We start from the raw sequence: 12,068 nt of genomic DNA, 5'->3' as shown, positions 1-12,068 counted from the left end.
ACACCTCCAAAAAGGATGCGGTTTTAGGGGACAGGTCTTGTCCCAGTGGAGAAGAACAAACAATAGCAAGAAAGCACGAATGTGAAAGCTGAACCTAAATAGACAAGCGCAGACGCGAATGTAGCTGCAGCGTCCCGCGAGTCGAGTGGTGTGCACGCGCGAGCCCGCGCAACGCTGCTCGTAACCGCTTGCCATAGTCCAGAGGCGATTCCGAGAGGTCGTTTTAACCTAGGGCAGCGCATGCGCGCTGCACAAGGCTCGACCTATGAAGGATTTTAGGAGAGACTCAACAGCGCAATGACTGTGAAACCGAAGCTGTCTCAGAGCCCGCACAGAGTTTGGCCTTAGGTTACAGATCTTCTAGGAGAAGCTTGTGAAGTGCAGCACATCTTAAGACATGCATGTCCTGTCCCTCTCAATCAGTATTTCAATCAATCAATCAGTATTTGTAGAGCGCTGCTATTCACACATGAGGGTATCCAGGTGCTGAGGTCTCGCTGGTCTCAGGCGAAAAGCCAGGTCTTGAGTCCCTTTCTGAACATGAGTGAGGGTGACGTTCGCAGGTAGAGGGGAAGGTCATTTCAGGACTTGGCAGTGAGGTAGAAGGCACGACCTCCACTGGTAGCTTCGGCGAATGCAGGGAACGTGTGCGAGGGCTAGGGAGGCGGAGGCAGAGCACAGTTATCTGGCGGGTTGGTGGAAGTTCAGGCGGTGGTTAATGTGTGATAAGTGGAGGATGTGGCCTAACGGCTAGCGCGCTCGACCTCAAATCTGGCAACGACATTCAACATCCTCTGATTCTGGGCAAATCGTGTAATCTCCCTGTGCCTAACAAAAAAAATGAATGTGTTCTTGTGTAACGCAACTGGTGCTCATGTAAAGCGCTCTGATACCTTCTGGTCAAGTTTGCGCTATATAAAACCTTGAGAAAAAAAACCCTGTAAACTAACTGTAATTGAATGACAATAATAGAATACGTTTCGTGTTAAACAGAAGTGAGAAGGATGTAACCCTACAGTCTCATAATTGTACAACATGCGAAACTGCACCTAAATCCCGGCCACCCCACTTGACCAAAGTGTGTGATCCACGGCCTAGCGCTTGACTTCACTATGTGTAATCTTCCTTAATCATCTAGCTTGAGAGCACATTGAAGTAATTCAGTACAGGATCTGCGGTCTATAAAAACATCGCATGTATGGTTGATATAAAACAATGGTGCTTCATATATAAGAGCAATATAGACTCTATGAAAAGAGAACAGGACATATTTGGGGTAACTTGTGGCAACACTGCCAGGGATTGTGGGCATTCTTGAATGTTTATGGTTTAAAAAATATATGTTACTTCCAATAAATGTCGCCACTTCAGTGATATAAATGTATGCAATTAACTGACACGCCGAGAAATGGCGGGAAATATGTGTTCTCTTTCTAAAGCCTTTATCATATTCGTAATGGTATCTGTTGCCTGTTTTGCATCTTTTGGTGGCTCGGCTCGTGTTTTAGCTCCTAGAGCCAGACCACTGGCTCAACACTCTCTGTGTCCCCCCTCCCACCAGAAATGTAGCGTCTCCCCAGTAATATAATGTCTCCTGTGTCCTCGCTTAATACCTATATGCATCTCTGCTCATTTTCGATTTAAGCCGGGCCATTATTGGACATGCATTTGAATAGCAGCACTCTACCTGCCTGCCATGCTTCTCCTGTTTCTCCCCCCACGGGGTTCTTAAAAGGGAATTTCTTTTACTTGAGCGCTTCATTAACTAAAAATAAAATATAAACAGTAATATAACTAAAAATCGATGACATTCCCTGCTGTGCTGGCTTTCATCGCGTTGCAACCAGTGCGCCCCATATCGTCCTATGAGAGTGAGACTCGACCACCGTGCCCATTTGATTGCTGGCCTCTCCGCTGAGACAGCAAGCCACCGTGGCTGTGGGGAGCCAGACGTGTCCTCGTCTGAGGCGCTCCTCCGTCAGTGAAAGCGCGCAGGCTGGACGTGCCCCGCCGCCACGCGCGCCTGAGTGAGATCGGCGCAGTGATCACTCCTGAGGAAGTGATGCTCCCTCTTCGTGCAGGGGCAGGAGAGGCCCCCCCAGCCGGTTCCCTGCACGGTCAGTGAGTTCACTGCACCCCAGTGACCGGCAGCTGCGTGAGTCTCGCAGACACGGGGCCGCTCTCTTGTCTACATGTTTACATAGAAAGATTGGATCTCACTGCAGAGTGCTGCCAGTCAGTGACTACCCAGTGTGTGCAATCGACGCGGATGAACACTGCTGGGTTAAATGTTTGCCTTGCTCAGTCCGGCGTCAGTGAAAGCAGCCGGGCGAGGGGGGTGGCACCCTGCCAGGCACCCCACCAGCTGTGCGGCCAGGCACACCCCACGAGCGGAAGCAGCCGGCCAGGAGGCCCGGGTCGCAGCATCTGGCTTCCCCGCTCCTGACACAGCCTGGTAATAAAACACTTCCCTTTTGGCCAAGCCAGACACGAATAAGGAAGTGAAGGGCGGGGGGGAGCTGAAGAACGTGCTGCTCTGGAGCGCACAATGTTTGCATTGACTGAAAACTGACTTCATTCCTCAGCTGAGAGAACCCCCCCTTCCCAGAATGATGCCCAGCGAACGCCCAATTCTGAGGAGCACTGACCCCCTCCCCCACTGCCCCCCCTCTCTCATCACTGGAGCCCACCTTGGCAAGAGGACAGACAGCTTCTGGGAGGAGGGGGGTGGGCGCACACTGCCTCACACTCCAGCACTCAGTTTGCCCCGATGCATCATGATAAATGCAGTGCATGGTAACACTTTGGGGCATATGTATCAAGCACATTTTTAGTCGCAAACGCTGCGATTCGCAAAATACAGCGTTTGCGATTAAAAATTCGCTAAACGGGATGTATTAGGCAAATTCCCAACGCAAAATTAAGGAATTGCTAATTTAGCGATTTCTTAATTTTGCGTAAGCATTTAAGAAATCGCAAATTGCGATTTCTTAAATGACATGTAAAAAGCACCCAAGTTGTGCGAATTATCCTTAAGAAATTGCAAATTACCACCAACTTCCTGTTGGTGGTAATTTGCGATTTCCTTTCAAGAAGCACTTTTTTTAATTTTACAAAGTGCCACGTGGCGCTCATACATGCCCTTAGGGCATGTATGTGCGCCATATGCACACACATGCTAATTTCAGGGGTGCATCAGGGTGTCATCATGACACCCTTGCACCTTTGAAATTATTCTCAAATAGCGATTAGCAAATTGCGATTCGCTATTTGAGAATTACTTCCCATTCATTCCTATGGGTCTCCTGGCCCATAGGAATGAATGGGCAGGTATTCCTTAATTGCGATTTTGCAATTTGCTAATCGCAATTAAGGAATTTTAAGAAATCGCAAAAAGTTTGCAATTTTTTAAATACATCCCGTTTTGCAATTCTCAAATAGCGATTCTTTAAAAATCGCTATTTGAGAATCGCAAATGGTGATGTTGATACATATGCCCCTTTGTTCGGTGTCAGGCTTTAGTTTTTCACCCTTGTTGGTGCAGCCAGTGCTGTGTATCTCTAGCTTCTGGGAAAGGTATTCAGTTGTTTTATAAAGTGCCCTATCTCTGTTGCAGGAGTGGGTCCTATCTCTGTAGAGTGGGTCCTATCCCTGTAGAGTTGTTCCTATCTCTGTAGAGTGGGTCCTATCTCTGTAGCGGGAGTGGGTCCTATCTCTGTGGAGTTTTTACTATCTCTGTAGAGTGGGTCCTATCTCTGTAGCAGGAGTGGGTCTTATCTCTGTAGAGTGGGTCCTATCTCTGTAGCGGGAGTGGGTCCTATCTCTGTAGAGTTTTTACTATCTCTGTAGAGTGGGTCCTATCTCTGTAGCGGGAGTGGGTCCTATCTCTGTAGCGGGAGTGGGTCCTATCCCTGTAGCGGGAGTGGGTCCTATCTCTGTAGAGTGGGTCCTATCTCTGTAGCAGGAGTGGGTCCTATCTCTGCAGCGGGAGTGGGTCCTATCTCTGTAGAGTGGGTCCTATCCCTGTAGCAGGAGTGTGCCCTATCCCTGTAGCAGGAGTGGGTCCTATCTCTGTAGAGTGGGTCCTATCACTGTAGCGGGAGTGGGTCCTATCTCTGTAGCAGGAGTGGGTCGTATCTCTGTAGCTGGAGTGGGTCGTATCTCTGTAGCGGGAGTGGGGTCCTATCTTTGTAGCGGGAATGGGTGCTATCTCTGTAGCGGGAGTGGGTCCTATATCTGTAGCGGGAGTGGGTCCTATCCCTGTAGCGGGAGTGGGTCCTATCTCTGTAGCAGGAGTGGGTCGTATCTCTGTAGCTGGAGTGGGTCCTATCCCTATAGCGGGAGTGGGTCCTATCTCTGTAGTGGGTCCTATCTCTGTAGCAGGAGTGGGTCTTATCTCTGTAGCATGAGTGGGTCCTATCTCTGTAGCAGGAGTGGGTCCTTTCTCTGTAGCGGGAGTGGGTCCTATCTCTGTAGCGGGAGTGAGTCCTATATCTGTAGCGGGAGTGGGTCCTATCCCTGTAGCGGGAGTGGGTCCTATCTCTGTAGCAGGAGTGGGTCGTATCTCTGTAGCTGGAGTGGGTCCTATCCCTATAGCGGGAGTGGGTCCTATCTCTGTAGTGGGTCCTATCCCCGTAGCGGGACTGGGTCCTATCTCTGTAGAGTGGGCCCTATCTCTGTAGCGGGAGTGAGTCCTTTCTCTGTAGCGGGAGTGGTTCATATCCCTGTAGCGGGAGTCGGTCCTATCTCTTTAGAGTGGGTCCTATCTCTGTAGCAGGAGTGGGTCCTATCTATGTAGCGGGAGTGGGGTCCTATCCCTGTAGCGGGAGTCGGTCCTATCTCTGTAGAGTGGGTCCTATCTCTGTAGCAGGAGTGGGTCCTATCTCTGTAGCGGGAGTGGGTCCTATCTCTGTAGCGGGAGTGGGTCCTATCTCTGTAGCGGGAGTGGGTCATATCTCTGTAGCTGGAGTGGGGTCCTATCTCTGTAGCTGGAGTGGGGTCCTATCTCTGTAGCGGGAGTGGGGTCCTATCCCTGTAGCGGGAGTCGGTCCTATCTCTGTAGAGTGGGTCCTATCTCTGTAGCGGGAGTAGGTCCTATCTCTGTAGTGGGAGTGGGGTCCTATCTCTGTAGCGGGAGTGGGGTCCTATCTCTGTAGCGGGAGTGGGTCCTATAGCCCGTAGCGGAAGTGGGTCCTATCTCTGTAGAGTTTTTCCTATCTCTGTAGAGTGGGTCCTATCTCTGTAGTGGGAGTGAGTCCTTTCTCTGTAGCGGGAGTGGTTCATATCCCTGCAGCGTGAGTGGGGTCCTCTCCCTGTAGCGGGAGTCGGTCCTATCTCTGTAGAGTGGGTCCTATCTCTGTAGCGGGAGTGGGGTCCTATCTTTGTAGCGGGAATGGGTGCTATCTCTGTAGCGGGAGTGGGTCCTATATCTGTAGCGGGAGTGGGTCCTATCCCTGTAGCGGGAGTGGGTCCTATCTCTGTAGCAGGAGTGGGTCGTATCTCTGTAGCTGGAGTGGGTCCTATCCCTATAGCGGGAGTGGGTCCTATCTCTGTAGTGGGTCCTATCTCTGTAGCAGGAGTGGGTCTTATCTCTGTAGCATGAGTGGGTCCTATCTCTGTAGCAGGAGTGGGTCCTTTCTCTGTAGCGGGAGTGGGTCCTATCTCTGTAGCGGGAGTGAGTCCTATATCTGTAGCGGGAGTGGGTCCTATCCCTGTAGCGGGAGTGGGTCCTATCTCTGTAGCAGGAGTGGGTCGTATCTCTGTAGCTGGAGTGGGTCCTATCCCTATAGCGGGAGTGGGTCCTATCTCTGTAGTGGGTCCTATCCCCGTAGCGGGACTGGGTCCTATCTCTGTAGAGTGGGCCCTATCTCTGTAGCGGGAGTGAGTCCTTTCTCTGTAGCGGGAGTGGTTCATATCCCTGTAGCGGGAGTCGGTCCTATCTCTTTAGAGTGGGTCCTATCTCTGTCTCTGTAGAGTGGGTCCTATCTCTGTAGCAGGAGTGGGTCCTATCTCTGTAGCGGGAGTGGGTCCTATCTCTGTAGCGGGAGTGGGTCCTATCTCTGTAGCGGGAGTGGGTCCTATCTCTGTAGCGGGAGTGGGTCATATCTCTGTAGCTGGAGTGGGGTCCTATCTCTGTAGCTGGAGTGGGGTCCTATCTCTGTAGCGGGAGTGGGGTCCTATCCCTGTAGCGGGAGTCGGTCCTATCTCTGTAGAGTGGGTCCTATCTCTGTAGAGTGGGTCCTATCTCTGTAGAGTTTTTCCTATCTCTGTAGAGTGGGTCCTATCTCTGTAGAGTTTTTCCTATCTCTGTAGAGTGGGTCCTATCTCTGTAGAGTTTTTCCTATCTCTGTAGAGTGGGTCCTATCTCTGTAGAGTTTTTCCTATCTCTGTAGAGTGGGTCCTATCTCTGTAGTGGGAGTGAGTCCTTTCTCTGTAGCGGGAGTGGTTCATATCCCTGCAGCGTGAGTGGGGTCCTCTCCCTGTAGCGGGAGTCGGTCCTATCTCTGTAAAGTGGGTCCTATCTCTGTAGCAGGAGTGGGTCCTATCTCTGTAGAGTGGGTCCTATCTCTGTAGCAGGAGTGGGTCCTATCTCTGTTGTAGGAATCAGGCCCTGTAGGTGAAGTGGAGCCCTATCCCTGTAGTGAGAGTGGGGCGCTGTCCTTGCTCTTGAGTGGGGCCTAACCCTGTAGGTGGAGTGAGGACCTATCCCTGTAGCAGGAGCGGGTCCAATCTCTGTAGTAAGAGTGGGGCCCTGTCCCTGCACTCGAGTGGGGCCCTATCCCTGTACTGGGGCTGTATCCCTGTGGTGGTAGTGGGGCCCTATCCCTGTAGCCAAAGTGGGACCCTATCCCTGTAGTGGGAGTGGGACCCTATCCCTGCGGTGGGAGTGGGGCCCTATTCCTGTAGTAAGAGTGGGGCCCTATCTCTGTGGTCAGAGTGGGACCCTATCCCTGTAGGGGGAATGTGTGGCCCTATCCCTGTAGTGGGAGTTTGGCCCTACCCCTGTAGTAAGAGTGGGGCCCTATCTCTATGGTCAGAGTGGGGCCCTATCCCTGTAGTGGGAATGTGTGGCCTATCCCTGTAGTGGGAGTGTGTGGCCTATCCCTGTAGTGGGAGTTTGGCCCTATCCCTGTAGTAATAGTGGGGTCCTATATGTGCGGTCAGATTGGGGCCCTATCCCCGTAGTGTGAATGTGTGGCCCTATCCCTGTAGTGGGGCCCTATCTCTGTAGTGCAAGTGAGGCCCTGTCTCTGTAGTAGGAGTGGGGCCTTATCCCTGTAGTAGGAGTGGAGCTCTATCCCTGTGGTGTAGGGGGTCCTTATTCCTGTAGTGTAGGGGGGGCCTATCCCTGTAGTGAGAGTGAGCCCCTATCCCGGTAGTGGGGCCTTATCCCTGTAGTTAGGGGTGGGGCTCTATCCCTGTAGTTGCAGTGGGCTCCTTCCTCTGTGGTCGAAGTGGGGCCCTATTCATGTAGTGTGTGTGGGGCCCTATCCCTGTAGTGGGAGTGGGGCCTTATCCCTGTAGTGTGTGTGGGGCCCTATCCCTGTAGTGGGAGTGGGGCCTTATCCCTGTAGTGGAAGTGAGGTCCTATCCATGTAGTCGGAGTGGGGCCCTATCCTTGCACTCGAGTGGGGTCCTATCCCTGTAGTGGGAGTCGGGAACTATCCCTGTAGTGGCAGTGGGGCCCTATCCCTGCAGTATTACTGGGGCCCTATCCCTCCAGTGGGAGTGGGCCCCTTTCCCTGTAGTTGTGGTGGGGCCCTATCTCTGTAGTGGCAGTGGAGCCCTATCCCTGTAGTGGCAGTGGGGCCCTATATCTGTAGTGGCAGGGGGCCCAATCCCTGTAGTGGCAGTGTGGCCCTATCTCTGTAGTGGCAGTGGGGCCCTATCTCTGTAGTGGCAGTGGGGCCCTATCCCTGTAGTAGGAGTTGGGTCCCAGCCCTGTAGTAGGAGTGGGGATCTATTGCTGTAGTAGGAGTGGGGCCCTATCCTAGCAGTAGGAGTGGGGCCCTCTCCCTGTAGTGATCCTTGTAGTAAGAGTTTGGCCCTATCCCTGTAGTGGCAGTGGGGCCCTATCCTTGTAGTAGGAGTGGGGCCCTATCCCTGTAGTGGGAGTGGGGTCCTATCCCTGTAGTGATCCTTGTAGTAAGAGTGTGGCCCTACCCCTGTAGTAGAAGTGGGGCCCTATCCCTGTAGTGGGAGTGAGGTCCAATCCATGTAGAGGGAGGGGGGCCCTCGACCTGTAGTTGGAGTGAGGCCCTATCCCTGTAGTAGGAGTGGGGCTCTATCCCTGTAGTGGGAGTGGGGCCCTATCCCGGTAGTGGGGCCTTATCCCTGTAGTTAGGGGTGGGGCTCTATCCCTGTAGTTGCAGTGGGCTCCTTCCTCTGTGGTCGAAGTGGGGCCCTATTCATGTAGTGTGTGTGGGGCCCTATCCCTGTAGTGGGAGTGGGGCCTTATCCCTGTAGTGTGTGTGGGGCCCTATCCCTGTAGTGGGAGTGGGGCCTTATCCCTGTAGTGGAAGTGAGGTCCTATCCATGTAGTCGGAGTGGGGCCCTATCCTTGCACTCGAGTGGGGTCCTATCCCTGTAGTGGGAGTCGGGAACTATCCCTGTAGTGGCAGTGGGGCCCTATCCCTGCAGTATTACTGGGGCCCTATCCCTCCAGTGGGAGTGGGCCCCTTTCCCTGTAGTTGTGGTGGGGCCCTATCTCTGTAGTGGCAGTGGAGCCCTATCCCTGTAGTGGCAGTGGGGCCCTATATCTGTAGTGGCAGGGGGCCCAATCCCTGTAGTGGCAGTGTGGCCCTATCTCTGTAGTGGCAGTGGGGCCCTATCTCTGTAGTGGCAGTGGGGCCCTATCCCTGTAGTAGGAGTTGGGTCCCAGCCCTGTAGTAGGAGTGGGGATCTATTGCTGTAGTAGGAGTGGGGCCCTATCCTAGCAGTGGGAGTGGGGCCCTCTCCCTGTAGTGATCCTTGTAGTAAGAGTTTGGCCCTATCCCTGTAGTGGCAGTGGGGCCCTATCCTTGTAGTAGGAGTGGGGCCCTATCCCTGTAGTGGGAGTGGGGTCCTATCCCTGTAGTGATCCTTGTAGTAAGAGTGTGGCCCTACCCCTGTAGTAGAAGTGGGGCCCTATCCCTGTAGTGGGAGTGAGGTCCAATCCATGTAGAGGGAGGGGGGCCCTCGACCTGTAGTTGGAGTGAGGCCCTATCCCTGTAGTAGGAGTGGGGCTCTATCCCTGTAGTGGGAGTGGGGCCCTATCCCGGTAGTGGGGCCTTATCCCTGTAGTTAGGGGTGGGGCTCTATCCCTGTAGTTGCAGTGGGCTCCTTCCTCTGTGGTCGAAGTGGGGCCCTATTCATGTAGTGTGTGTGGGGCCCTATCCCTGTAGTGGGAGTGGGGCCTTATCCCTGTAGTGGAAGTGAGGTCCTATCCATGTAGTCGGAGTGGGGCCCTATCCTTGCACTCGAGTGGGGTCCTATCCCTGTAGTGGGAGTCGGGAACTATCCCTGTAGTGGCAGTGGGGCCCTATCCCTGCAGTATTACTGGGGCCCTATCCCTCCAGTGGGAGTGGGCCCCTTTCCCTGTAGTTGTGGTGGGGCCCTATCTCTGTAGTGGCAGTGGAGCCCTATCCCTGTAGTGGCAGTGGGGCCCTATATCTGTAGTGGCAGGGGGCCCAATCCCTGTAGTGGCAGTGTGGCCCTATCTCTGTAGTGGCAGTGGGGCCCTATCTCTGTAGTGGCAGTGGGGCCCTATCCCTGTAGTAGGAGTTGGGTCCCAGCCCTGTAGTAGGAGTGGGGATCTATTGCTGTAGTAGGAGTGGGGCCCTATCCTAGCAGTAGGAGTGGGGCCCTCTCCCTGTAGTGATCCTTGTAGTAAGAGTTTGGCCCTATCCCTGTAGTGGCAGTGGGGCCCTATCCTTGTAGTAGGAGTGGGGCCCTATCCCTGTAGTGGGAGTGGGGTCCTATCCCTGTAGTGATCCTTGTAGTAAGAGTGTGGCCCTACCCCTGTAGTAGAAGTGGGGCCCTATCCCTGTAGTGGGAGTGAGGTCCAATCCATGTAGAGGGAGGGGGGCCCTCGACCTGTAGTTGGAGTGAGGCCCTATCCCTGTAGTAGGAGTGGGGCTCTATCCCTGTAGTGGGAGTGGGGCCCTATCCCTGTAGTGACAGTGGGGTCCTATCCCGGTATTGGGAGTGGGGCCCTATCCCTGTAGTTAGACTGGGGCTCTAACCCTGTAGTGGGAGTTTGGCCCTATCCCTGTAGTGCATATACTCGACTCTGGGGAATTGTGTCTTCTGATTCTTCTAGACCTCTCTGCAGCCTTTGACACTGTTAATCATAACACCCTCCTTAACACTCTTCAACCAAGAATGGGCTTGGAAGGCACAGTGCTTAAAGGGTTTGCCTCATTCCTCTCGGACAGATCCCAAATGATCAAGATAGCGAACAGTCTTTTGTCTCCATTGACGGTAGGTCAAGTAATCCCCCAAGGCTTTATCCTTGCACCCACTTTGTTTAATCTCTACCTGGAACCATTAGGGAGCCTCCTAAGTAAATCTGGGATCCATTACCATCTTTATGCGGATGACACTCAAATCTACCTCAAGGTGTCTTCCCCACACGATCTCTCACTACTCAACTCTACTCTCAACTCTATTCACAACTGGATGTTAGCTCACCAACTCATTTTAAATCCCTCCAAAACTGAATTCCTCCTCCTTTCTACCTCTCTCTCCACGCCCCCTGTTCAATCATGGATGGATCAGCTGAAGTTACTCAACAACAAACCCATCATTGTCGACAGCGCTAAATCCCTAGGTGTCATACTTGACAAAAGACTCGACCTAATCTCCCACATCAACTCTATTGCTAAGAACGCATGTTACCAGTTGCGCCGTCTGTGGGGGATTTGTCGGTTCTTCCTGGAGAAAGACCTAAAAACCTTGGTTCAATCGATGGTTCTCTCTAGACTGGATTATTGCAATTCTCTTCTGACGGGCCTACCCAAGTCCCATCTCTCCCCTCTCAAGTCCATCCTCCATTCAGCAGCTCGCTTTATTTCAGGGTCTAAACGAAGCGACCACATCACTCCTATCCTGTCTTTTCTTCGATGGCTTCCCATTGAAGCAAGATCTATTTCCAAAACTGCCTGCATCACCCACAAAGCCTTGCACACTTCCTCCCCTCGTTACCTGGTGAATAAATTGAAATTGTCTGGAGGTTCTAGACCTTCTCGCAATGTGGAAAAGTTTCTGCTTGAGCCCCCCTCCTTCAGAAGGGAAAGATCGATGGCGCAATCCTTCTCAGGTAATGCGGTGAGAATCTGGAACTCGCTCCCTTCATTGCTCCGTGCTACCTCCTCTACCCGGATCTTCAAAGCTGACCTCAAATCTCTTCTCTTCCAAAGACACTTTCAGAACTAATACTTTCATTCTCAGGCCCCTCTCGGAAGTTCGCTCATCATTGTAAATTTGCAATTTTTTCTTGTACATTCCTCACCCTTTCTTGCTGTGTTGTGTATTGTGTTTGTGTACCCTACCGTTTTTAGTCTCCTGTTTATCTTTGTAATGTTCTATTGTGTAACACTTTTCTCATTTAACTTAACTGGTTCTATTGTACAGCGCTCTGACACCTTCGGGTAATGTCCGCGCTTTATAAAAATGCACTAAATAAATAAATGAATGAATAAAAATGTATACAGTGCACCAGAGAAACGGACTTACCTGTTGGTTCACACATGGCATCTGGGCTCAGAGGGGTTTCTTTAATGTAGCTGCTAGGTTTGATTCACTGTTTTCATTGTTGCTACTTTGAGTATTTTGTACCTGTTTCTGGTATTTACAAGACGTTTTCTGTACACCACCCTCTCTGGCTTGGGTGCATTTTTATCAAATTATATCAGTAAAAGTAAAAAAAAAGTCTGTTTAATCACTTTTGATTCAAGGGACAGGCAAGGCTTTATTTGTGTCTTTGGCGCCCCAGCAGGATGGGCACACTGCACCCTACGAGTACCAAAGGGGCACATTTACATTTTGCTCTAACAATCCTTTCATCGGCCTTAATGCACAAAGACAGT

At 52.1% G+C, this 12,068-nt stretch overlaps 1 long non-coding RNA gene across 1 annotated transcript in view; it reads right to left on the bottom strand.

The window, feature by feature from the left end:
- The window catches only part of LOC146813807 (uncharacterized), a 271,688-nt gene that overhangs the window by 91,997 nt on the left and 167,623 nt on the right, over positions 1-12,068 (bottom strand). The window lies entirely within an intron of this gene.

This window comes from Triturus cristatus, chromosome 6 (genome assembly GCF_964204655.1).
Source record: "Triturus cristatus chromosome 6, aTriCri1.1, whole genome shotgun sequence".
Classification (NCBI taxonomy): Eukaryota; Metazoa; Chordata; class Amphibia; order Caudata; family Salamandridae; genus Triturus; species Triturus cristatus.
This window is presented reverse-complemented; position numbering and strand designations above follow the sequence as displayed.